The sequence below is a fragment of the Strix aluco genome, chromosome 2 (genome assembly GCF_031877795.1).
Source record: "Strix aluco isolate bStrAlu1 chromosome 2, bStrAlu1.hap1, whole genome shotgun sequence".
NCBI lineage: Eukaryota > Metazoa > Chordata > Aves > Strigiformes > Strigidae > Strix > Strix aluco.
The window spans coordinates 132,102,030-132,110,997 of NC_133932.1; positions in this window are offsets into that span (position 1 = coordinate 132,102,030).

Below are 8,968 nucleotides of genomic sequence, written 5' to 3' on the forward strand. Positions count from 1 at the left end.
CAGAAATTTGCCTTGTTACATGATTTGCTGTTGCTTTGACTAGTTGTGAGTAGTTTCTAAGGCTGTTCTCTTTTAATATTTAATGTTACTATGAAGTTTCACATGAGATTGATGAAATGTTCAACAAATCCTGTCGTGTTTTGTCAAATAATGTGCTAGATGACTCTACTCTGAAGTTCTCAGCTCGGCTCAAGTATTTTTGCACTGTATATTCTCTCTGCAGGAATTTAGATAATACTAGATTATAAATCACTATGGTGAGAGTTTCAGTCCCATCTGTAAAACTAATGAGTGGTGTGATTCACTTAGTCTTGGAGTGTATCAACTTCAGTGCTTGAAACATTGGAGTAATACCTTTATATAATGCTTTGAAATCACTATTTAACAATGTTAGATAAAGGGTGAATATAACATTTTTAACTGATATCTTAAAATATTTTTTACTATTAAATATATGTTAATAGGAGGAATAAATGAATGCATTGTGTAATACGAAGTGAAATGATTATTAGCATGTGTAAGCAGTGGGGTCAAACTGCGTAGCAGGAGAGGAGGATGATTAAACTCATAAACACAGCATTTGGAGACACAGTACAATGTGCTGTAACACTAAGACTACTGTAATGTCCAGGGCTGTGCTTGCTGCATCAAGAGAGACCCAAAAGTCCCTTGAGAGCCCTGACTGGGTAGTTCTGCAGGGAAGCAGATGAGAAATGCCATGCTCACGCTGCAGCACCACCTTGCTCTACAGCCACATACCCTGCCACCGTGGACCAGAATTGTCACACAACAATAGCTCTTTCGGTGCTTTTTCCAGCTGACAACATCATAAACAGAAAGTCTCCTGAAAGAAATGAAGGATTCTTTGGTGGTGTTTCTTTTTTTTGGGGGGAGGGGGGTATTTGGTAATGGTGTTTGTGTTTTTTAACCTGATCAAGAAGCTCTGTTAAAATTAATTTCCCCAATGAGCTCATTTCTCCTTAGGTATCTCCAAACCCATTTCTGGTGGCAGTCTGAAAGGAAGGGATCAGAGCCAACAACCCCTTCTCAACTTTTTCACTGCCTACTCACCTTCAGGAGGGCGAGATCTGAAGCAGGAGCAATGATTAATAAAATATCCTTCAGTGCTTCCAGGGGAGAGGAGGACAAAGCTCAAGCACTTGATGTCTTTATATTGTATTGATGAAAGTTTTGCTATACGCAGCATAGAGTGAGATAGATGGGTACATAAATTAGAATTTTAGATTACTGAATTGGTAAATAAATTATTAGTTTTGTCCTTTCCCTTTCCATTCTTCCCCAAGCTTCAATTTATTTTCATGTCTTCTTCCACAGTAGATATAGTTTCCCATTTATTTTCTGATCTCGCCCTGCTCTTTGGATTGCAACCTTTTCCTTCCTAAAATCATCAGTATTCTCTGCAGATCTAGCCTTCTTTTTCTGGTACATTTAAAAAAATCTGATTATTATTTTACAACAAAATATCATGTATCAAATTATAGCAGGCTTGTTTCTATATCTAGTTTATCCCAGAAAGCAGATAAATAAATCTGATGAATGTTTTGGCAATTACTATTTTTTTTCACAAAAAAACCCAACAAAAAACCACAAAAAAAACCGAAAAAACCCCCAACTTTGTTGGGATTTCATTGTCTAAGAGGTGTTTATACAGTGATTGAAAATAAGACTCAGTTCACTGGTACATTTCCCCTGGAAGTTTGCAAGTTACACGAAATGTAAACGTGAATGGGACAATACTGTCTACAGTTCGTATGAGGGCAATAGCTGTGGCAACACCAAGATCATTGTAAGGATGATTAAAAAAGTCGTTAGTGTGGTTGTTCATACTGACTACATGAAAACCAAACCTTCTCTCCTCCAACTTTTTAGCTTTTTTAGTCCATGGTGCTTGCTTTTCTAGGTCAGAATTCATCATAGTTCTCTTTCCAGGAAAAGCAGTATTTTGTTGTGCAGAAATTAAGGGACTTCTGATTGCAATCTCAATAGTATCTTCATGAAGCTGGCAATTTTCTCCCTACCAGTCTTCCAGCACGTGAATCAGAAAGGAGAGATACCACAGACATTCTGAGTTTCAGCTGCTGCTCTGTTTTGTCATGTCTTTCCTTTTGCCTAGATTAATCACAGGCTGTACCTGACCAAATCAGCAGCTGGGTGGTGGATGTGAACTCTGATATCTCTAATATTAATATCTCTCTTCTGCTAACCATGGAGTTTTCCTTTTTCTTTCTGATATTTTGGTGTCCTCCATGGTGCTAATTACCTCTCTGCAGAGATACACAAGGCAGCACTGCCAGCTCCAGGGATCCCAGAACAGATGTTCTTATAAATGCCACTAAAGCTCTAATTTTCTCTGTTGCCAGTTTTCTAACAGTGATCATGAAGCCTTTGACCTTCTTTGCATCTGACAGCATCATGGTGCTAATTTATTCTGATTAATTTTTGTTAATCTCAAAAGTAAAATAAGTGTCAATGAAGATGCCACACTGCACTTATCTTTTCTTGAAGTATGACTTCCCACATTCCTACAAGGTCTGGAGAAAAGTTCCACCTTCTAGAAGAGTTTATAATAGGATTATAACCTGGGATTACTTTTATCTCTATTCATTTATTGTCTTCCCTATCGTAATGCTCAGCCTTTATTTCATTAATATCACAAGGAGAGTTTCTTCAATGTTACGAAATAGTTCTCAGAGCTAATCCCTCTTCCCCTCAATCTTTCTTATCCTGTTTACTTCTTGTTTGAGGACATCTGTATTGGAGGTCATCAGAGCTTGGTTAGGTGTATAAATAAGGCTGTTCATAAATATGTCAGACAAACCCTTCATAGAAACATAGGCCTTAAGGGTCATTAAAAAAAGAAAAAAAAAGAAAACATAAAGAAAAAAATGTGTAACTGTTTTTGACTATCCATGAACATTAAAAAAAATAAATTAACTGCATGTTAATATATTTTTTTAGCTGAATGCTTCATTATTTTCAAATTGCTATTTCACCTTCCTGATACTTATGCTTTAGCAATGACTCAAAAGAACTTTACACTGGCCAAAGTAATCATAATTAATTTCCATTACTGGGCAAGATACAATGGAAAATAACATGGACAATCGTAAAACCAGAGTTCCCAAAACTCATAAGCATTTCAGAGGTCAGAGGGTTTTAAGTCATTCCTAAAACTTTTCTTGTCTCCACCCTGAGAGGCCATATCCCTTCTCTAGTATTCAGCCTATCTGTGTGTGAAAAGACAGGGACAACACTTTATCATCAGAAAACAGAGCAGTAATATGGATGGAGGCTACAATGTGATTTATGTGGGCTCTTGAGAAGGGAGAGAAGTGAGGACAAGTCACACAGATCTATGCCATTTACATTGGCTCTTCTCTTCTCACAGTGGAGATAAACAGTCCAGGGCAATAGTGCACCCTTTCAAAAACAGATATTGCTGAACTGGGATCCATGCACTGAATGATCCATTGGAGATCAGTTTTTTTGCTAGCCCAGGAAAAGCAGAGACAAGCTGTTAAACAGGAATAATGACTTGATATCATCATCCCTCAATTGCTTGTTGGGGAGGAGGGATGAAATTAAACCCTTTCTGGCCTTTAGGCACTCAGATGTGATATTGTGATGAGATTAAGATGGATGAGCAAATTCATAAATTAAAAAATGGATTGGTAGGTGATTAGACTAGATTTTTTAATCCTCTTCCACCCCCTCCCTCCCCTCCCCTCCCCCCAGTGTCATATTTACATTTCATTTTTTTCCTAGATTTATATCTTCTTTTAATTTTTCCCTCTCTTTTGAGGTCTGTCCTTCTTCCTTTCTAGAAAAAAAAATCTTTAATTCTTCATTTATCATCCCTCTTTCTTACCACTTCCTCTAAAAATCTTGGCTGGTTTTGCTGCTGTTGTTGTCGTTATTGCAAATGCATACTAGTGAAATCAAGCTGGGTTCATTCCCATATTTACTTTATTCTAATAAGCACCCATTACAAGATAGTTTATTGGTTTTGACAGATTTATACTTTTTATTTTGTGACAACACTGAAAACAATATTCCTCCCTTTCCTTGTGAAGATGTTTAAAAAAACCTGACCAACCCACATGCTGAGACCTTGAGATATTTGAAGTTTCCCTTTCAAATCCCACTTCAGTCAGTTCTGCTTTGTTGTCCTCTCCCTGTCACTTGCTTTCTCTTACCCCACATGCTGATCCATTTTTCTTTTTATAGACTGCTCTCTATTTTCTTTCTCATTTTTCCCTGTCTCCTTTAAGATTGTTCTTAAAGTCTTTTTCTTCCTTTTTCCTCTCTTCAGTTTTAATCCTCACCTGTTAGTCCCTCAAACATTCTTGTTAATATCTATGCTTACACTGTTTGTTTCCCTTCCAGAGTAGAGATGACCATCTGAATATTTTCACTCTCTAGGACTAAGATAAGAAATAAAAAGAGGAAATAAAATGTAACTGCATGTATGAAGACAGTAATGTGGAAGATTATTTAAACCATATATATATAAGATGCATATTTAAGACTCAAATTATTTGCAGTAATTGCATCCTGAGAAACATAAGGAAAAAAGTAAATAGTCATAGACTTGGTCACTCTCTTAAAGAAGACAACAGAAGTCTATTATAATTAACTCTCACCATCAGAACATAAGGAAAACAACTTTTTTCTAAGGAACTTCTGAATCTCCCCAAGAAAGATGTATAACAGGAATTGTTGAATAGGTATTTGATGACCTCATTTGGTAAATCATCAGAAATACATTATGAACTTTTATACATGTGTTGAACCGACAGAGGTTCAGTCCGCTAACATGCCGTATAGATATAATTCGAGTGGCAAAGGACAAAGAAATCATGTTTCTCCTGATTGAGATATGCAGGGTTTCCTCTGAAGTAGTGATATTGGACATGTAGAGCAACATATCTGTCCCTGATGATTAATTAGGTACGTATCTCTCAGCTAAATCCAGTAAGAATGGAAAAAAGTTGTAATCTAAAAACTTTCTTTGTCATTCTTAAGTCATGTTTGGACCACTGCTGCAGCTAGTCTCCTTTTTCATTCTTTTTTTACAACTGCATGAGCTTGTGCATTTTTCTTGTTCCATGGCTCTGCTCAAACAAGAGGAAATACCTTGCTTTTTCTGCTGAAGAAAAAAGCTTACATACATTACCAGGTTAAGAGACAAGATGCTTAACAGTCTTTACTTTCAAACCTTCCGTTTGAACACCTTCACCTGTATGAACATCTCTAGCTACAAACTGCTCTTCTGAGCAAAACTGAGAACCCTTGGATGATTCTCAGATTACCCCTGGGAGCATTGCTGGTCTCTTCTGTCATTTCTTCTCATTATACTTCGGCTTATTTTAGCTTATACATTTGTACTTCAGTAATGAATCAGCTCACAGACTTCAGGGTGGTAGATGCTGAGGTTTCTCAACTCTCCATATTATTCTGCCAAACACCATTGGGATGTTTTTCCCTTTCATCATTCCATTTTGATGTAATCTACTCAGTTAATCATCTCTGTCCTCAAACTCACCAGAAGGAGGAGAGAGAAAATCTTCAATTCCAGCAGTTCCAGGACACATGTGCTTGTAAATATCATCCAATTTCTGGCTTTTTGCCTTTCCTTGTATGTTAATAGTTTTCTATGTGAGATCACACTGCGGTTACTCAAGTGTGACAGCTAAATCGCCAAGATTACCTGCATTGCCTTTAGGGATCACTGCTTCTTGTTTGAATACTCAGCTTATAACAAATCTAAAATGAATGATTGATTTAGTGTTGCATATCTTCCTTTAAGTCACTGTAATTCAGGAAAATCTTGTCCAGTGCCTTCCTCATTTTGAGGGGTGAATTCTAAGATGAATGTGATACAAATTAGTGCAAACACAAAAAGTAGGAAAGCCTCTGGTGCTGACCTTGTTCTTATACGCCCATACTTTGAGGAAAAGTTTAGTGACACAAAGTACAAATAATTTAAAATTAGTGAATATGCAGTATATTTTCCTCACTTATTTCTGAGGCATTAACTAAATAAAATTATATATTTTAGTTTGGTGATGACATCCACTGTATCCTTTAAGCTTTCAGCTGAGCAGACAGAACACTCTTGAGCTTTCAATAGTTAAATTGTTGAATCTCATATCAAAGATTAGGAGTCAAATAGCTCACTCATGACACCGTTTCCCACTAGAGCTTTGGGGTTTTTTTGGTATTATAGATCATTATTTAAAAGTTGACAGCCGAGGCAGTATAGTTATTTATAAACCAACTTTCATGATTTCTTTAGAAAATCACTCTTTGCATTGAACTGATGCTGTTGTGATCATTTACTGTGTTGTCATGTGGCTTGATAACTGATCGCTTGCTGTGAACAGCCCATGAACTACTTCTAGTACTTGAGCTTCTTACAATGTATATTCTCATGAAGTTTCAAACATTGTACATTCATAGGGCTGGTTGAGTAGTCTTCATCGAAGTACATTATTCAACAAATGTTGCTATGGAATAACTTCTTTCCAAACTGAATTTAAAAGGAATTAAACTAGCTCTGATACTCACAAGGTTTAGCAGGTTCTGTGTAAAAACATTGTATATAGGGCAAGAGGGACTCATAAATTAGGTTCATCTCAGTTTAGATCTTTTATCTGTGAGGCTTCATAATTCATTAACCATCTCTGTGCTTCATTGTCCTGCAGTAATAAAAAGCTTTTTATCCACCACTCTAAAGCTGTTTGAAAGCAGTGCATAGAATTTGCTGTATAGATGCAGAATATTTTATTGCTTATTTTTATTTTGTTCACCTACATTTCATACAAGCAGATTTATTATTAATAAGTGTGTGCTTCAGCCCATGCCTGAAATGAAGTGATGTTGCTATATAAACAATTGATTTTCTTGCCTTTCAACAGTCCCCAAAGAGTCTTGAGAGAGAAACTTCTTTTGAGTATTTTCTACATATGTCATGCAGCTTTAAAAAACCCACAAATAAATAAACCCTATACTCTTCAGCTATATATCTCAGCCTGGATGTGGTGTACATTTTCATATGCCAATTTTTTGATGAAAACATGTGCAAGAAAATTCAAATTTTAAAATAAAAATGTGCAAAACTTTTGAGGTTTCCCTTCAATGAGCTCTTTTCCATCTGTGAAGTTCTGGATCTCCAAAGACAGGAAAACTGAGACAATTACATGGTAACCAGATGGAATGATGGTGCCTAAGAGTGGTGGTGGTAAATTCCTATTCCTCGTGGTTTTCTGATTACTTCTGTTGTGCTCTGATGATGTCTGACTTTGTGTGAAATTATTTTGGGGTGGAAGGACTAGGGAAAGGAAAGGTTCAAAAAGGAGGCTGATTGATTGACTAAACAGCAGGAACATATCACTATAACATTTCCGTAGAAGACTAAAAGACTGAAGTAACTCGGACTATGAACCTTATCGAAAAGAAAGTCAAGAGCATCCCCTGCATAGGGAAAAGTTCTCTGGTAAGAAAAGGCTCTTTAAACTAGTAGAGAGAAGCGTAATAAGATATGGTATCTTGGAGGTGAAGAAAGACAAAAATTAGATTAGGAGCAAGGTCCTTATTTTATCTGCAAGTGTAACTAACCCCCTGGAGCAAAATACATTAAGATGTGATGGATTAACTACCATCTGAGGTCTTTTAAGCTATGCTATAACTCAACATGAGGTTGTATTTTTGATACAGGTGTTCTTTAGTGAAATTCTGCTCCAAGTGATATGCAGAGGAACAGACTAATTTGTCATTATAGCCACATACACCGATGGAAACTCCACTCACTATTCCAGGTCTCAGTCTCTGAGAAATAAGTTCTTGTTCTCCAGAGTCAAACTCAACAGGCACAGTGGGATCCTACATTGTCACAAGATTAGTAATTCACACAGCTAATTTCTTTCCTAGTGAGCAACATGTATTCCTCTGGTACTCTGGTGTAGCTTTTCTTTTTGTTTTTAGTCAGTGAGTTATGGGTAGTTTTGCAAAAAGATGGTTACACAGGATGAGAAAGTGACTGTGATACAAATTGATTTGTGGGAGAATAGAGAGTAAAGGACACAACAATCTGCATGCCTTTTTTATTTTTTGCGGTCTAATTCTCTCTGGTGATTCTGAAAAAAAACAACTGGATTATATTTTCAATTAATCCACAGAAGTTATTTGTTATTATTACTGAAAGAGATGTTGAGAAGCCATAGACTTTAGGTCAGCTAAGATGGAGTAAAATTTTCCATGAGCCTGCAAAGAAATGTGGGTGTTTAGTACAGCCTTGAAGAAAAGCAAAATACTCGGGATGTATAAAATCTGATGAGACTCAGTATTGTAGGGTAAATGAGAATTTCCCATATTGCTGATACTGTAAAATTATTCTTAATTATCACTGCTAAAGTGATCTACAAGCAAAGTCTCTCCTTTGTTGTTATATGTGAATGTGAAAACCAAGAGAGAATTTTGGGAAGCAGAAGGTTTTTTGGAAACCTAGAGGAGTAACAGCAGCCTAAAAATAGAGTGGAAAAGTAAGGATTCTAAGTTTTACTACTGTGACTAAGTGAAAGGTTGACTACTGTGAAAACAAAATTCAAACAAATTCAAACAAAACAGAGAGGAATGTACCTAAGTAGAAGCTCCCTGGGGAAGTCCTGAACTCCTATTTGTTTTCAGGCCAAAACAAAAAATGGCTAAAACCCCGAAGAATCTTCAAAGCAAAAATCTGTGTTCTAGAAGAAGTATCTTATTTTTTTTCTCCCTTCATTAAACCCAACTATCATATATTCAAACACAGGAGGGGAAAGAAAGATGTGATAAGGAAAACTCTGACCAAACCCAGTTTTGTTAATAATGTAGATTTCCTATTGCCTCGTACACCTGTGGAGCTTTTAGGTAACACCTTTGCTTTCCATGTTGTACAGATAAGACAGGT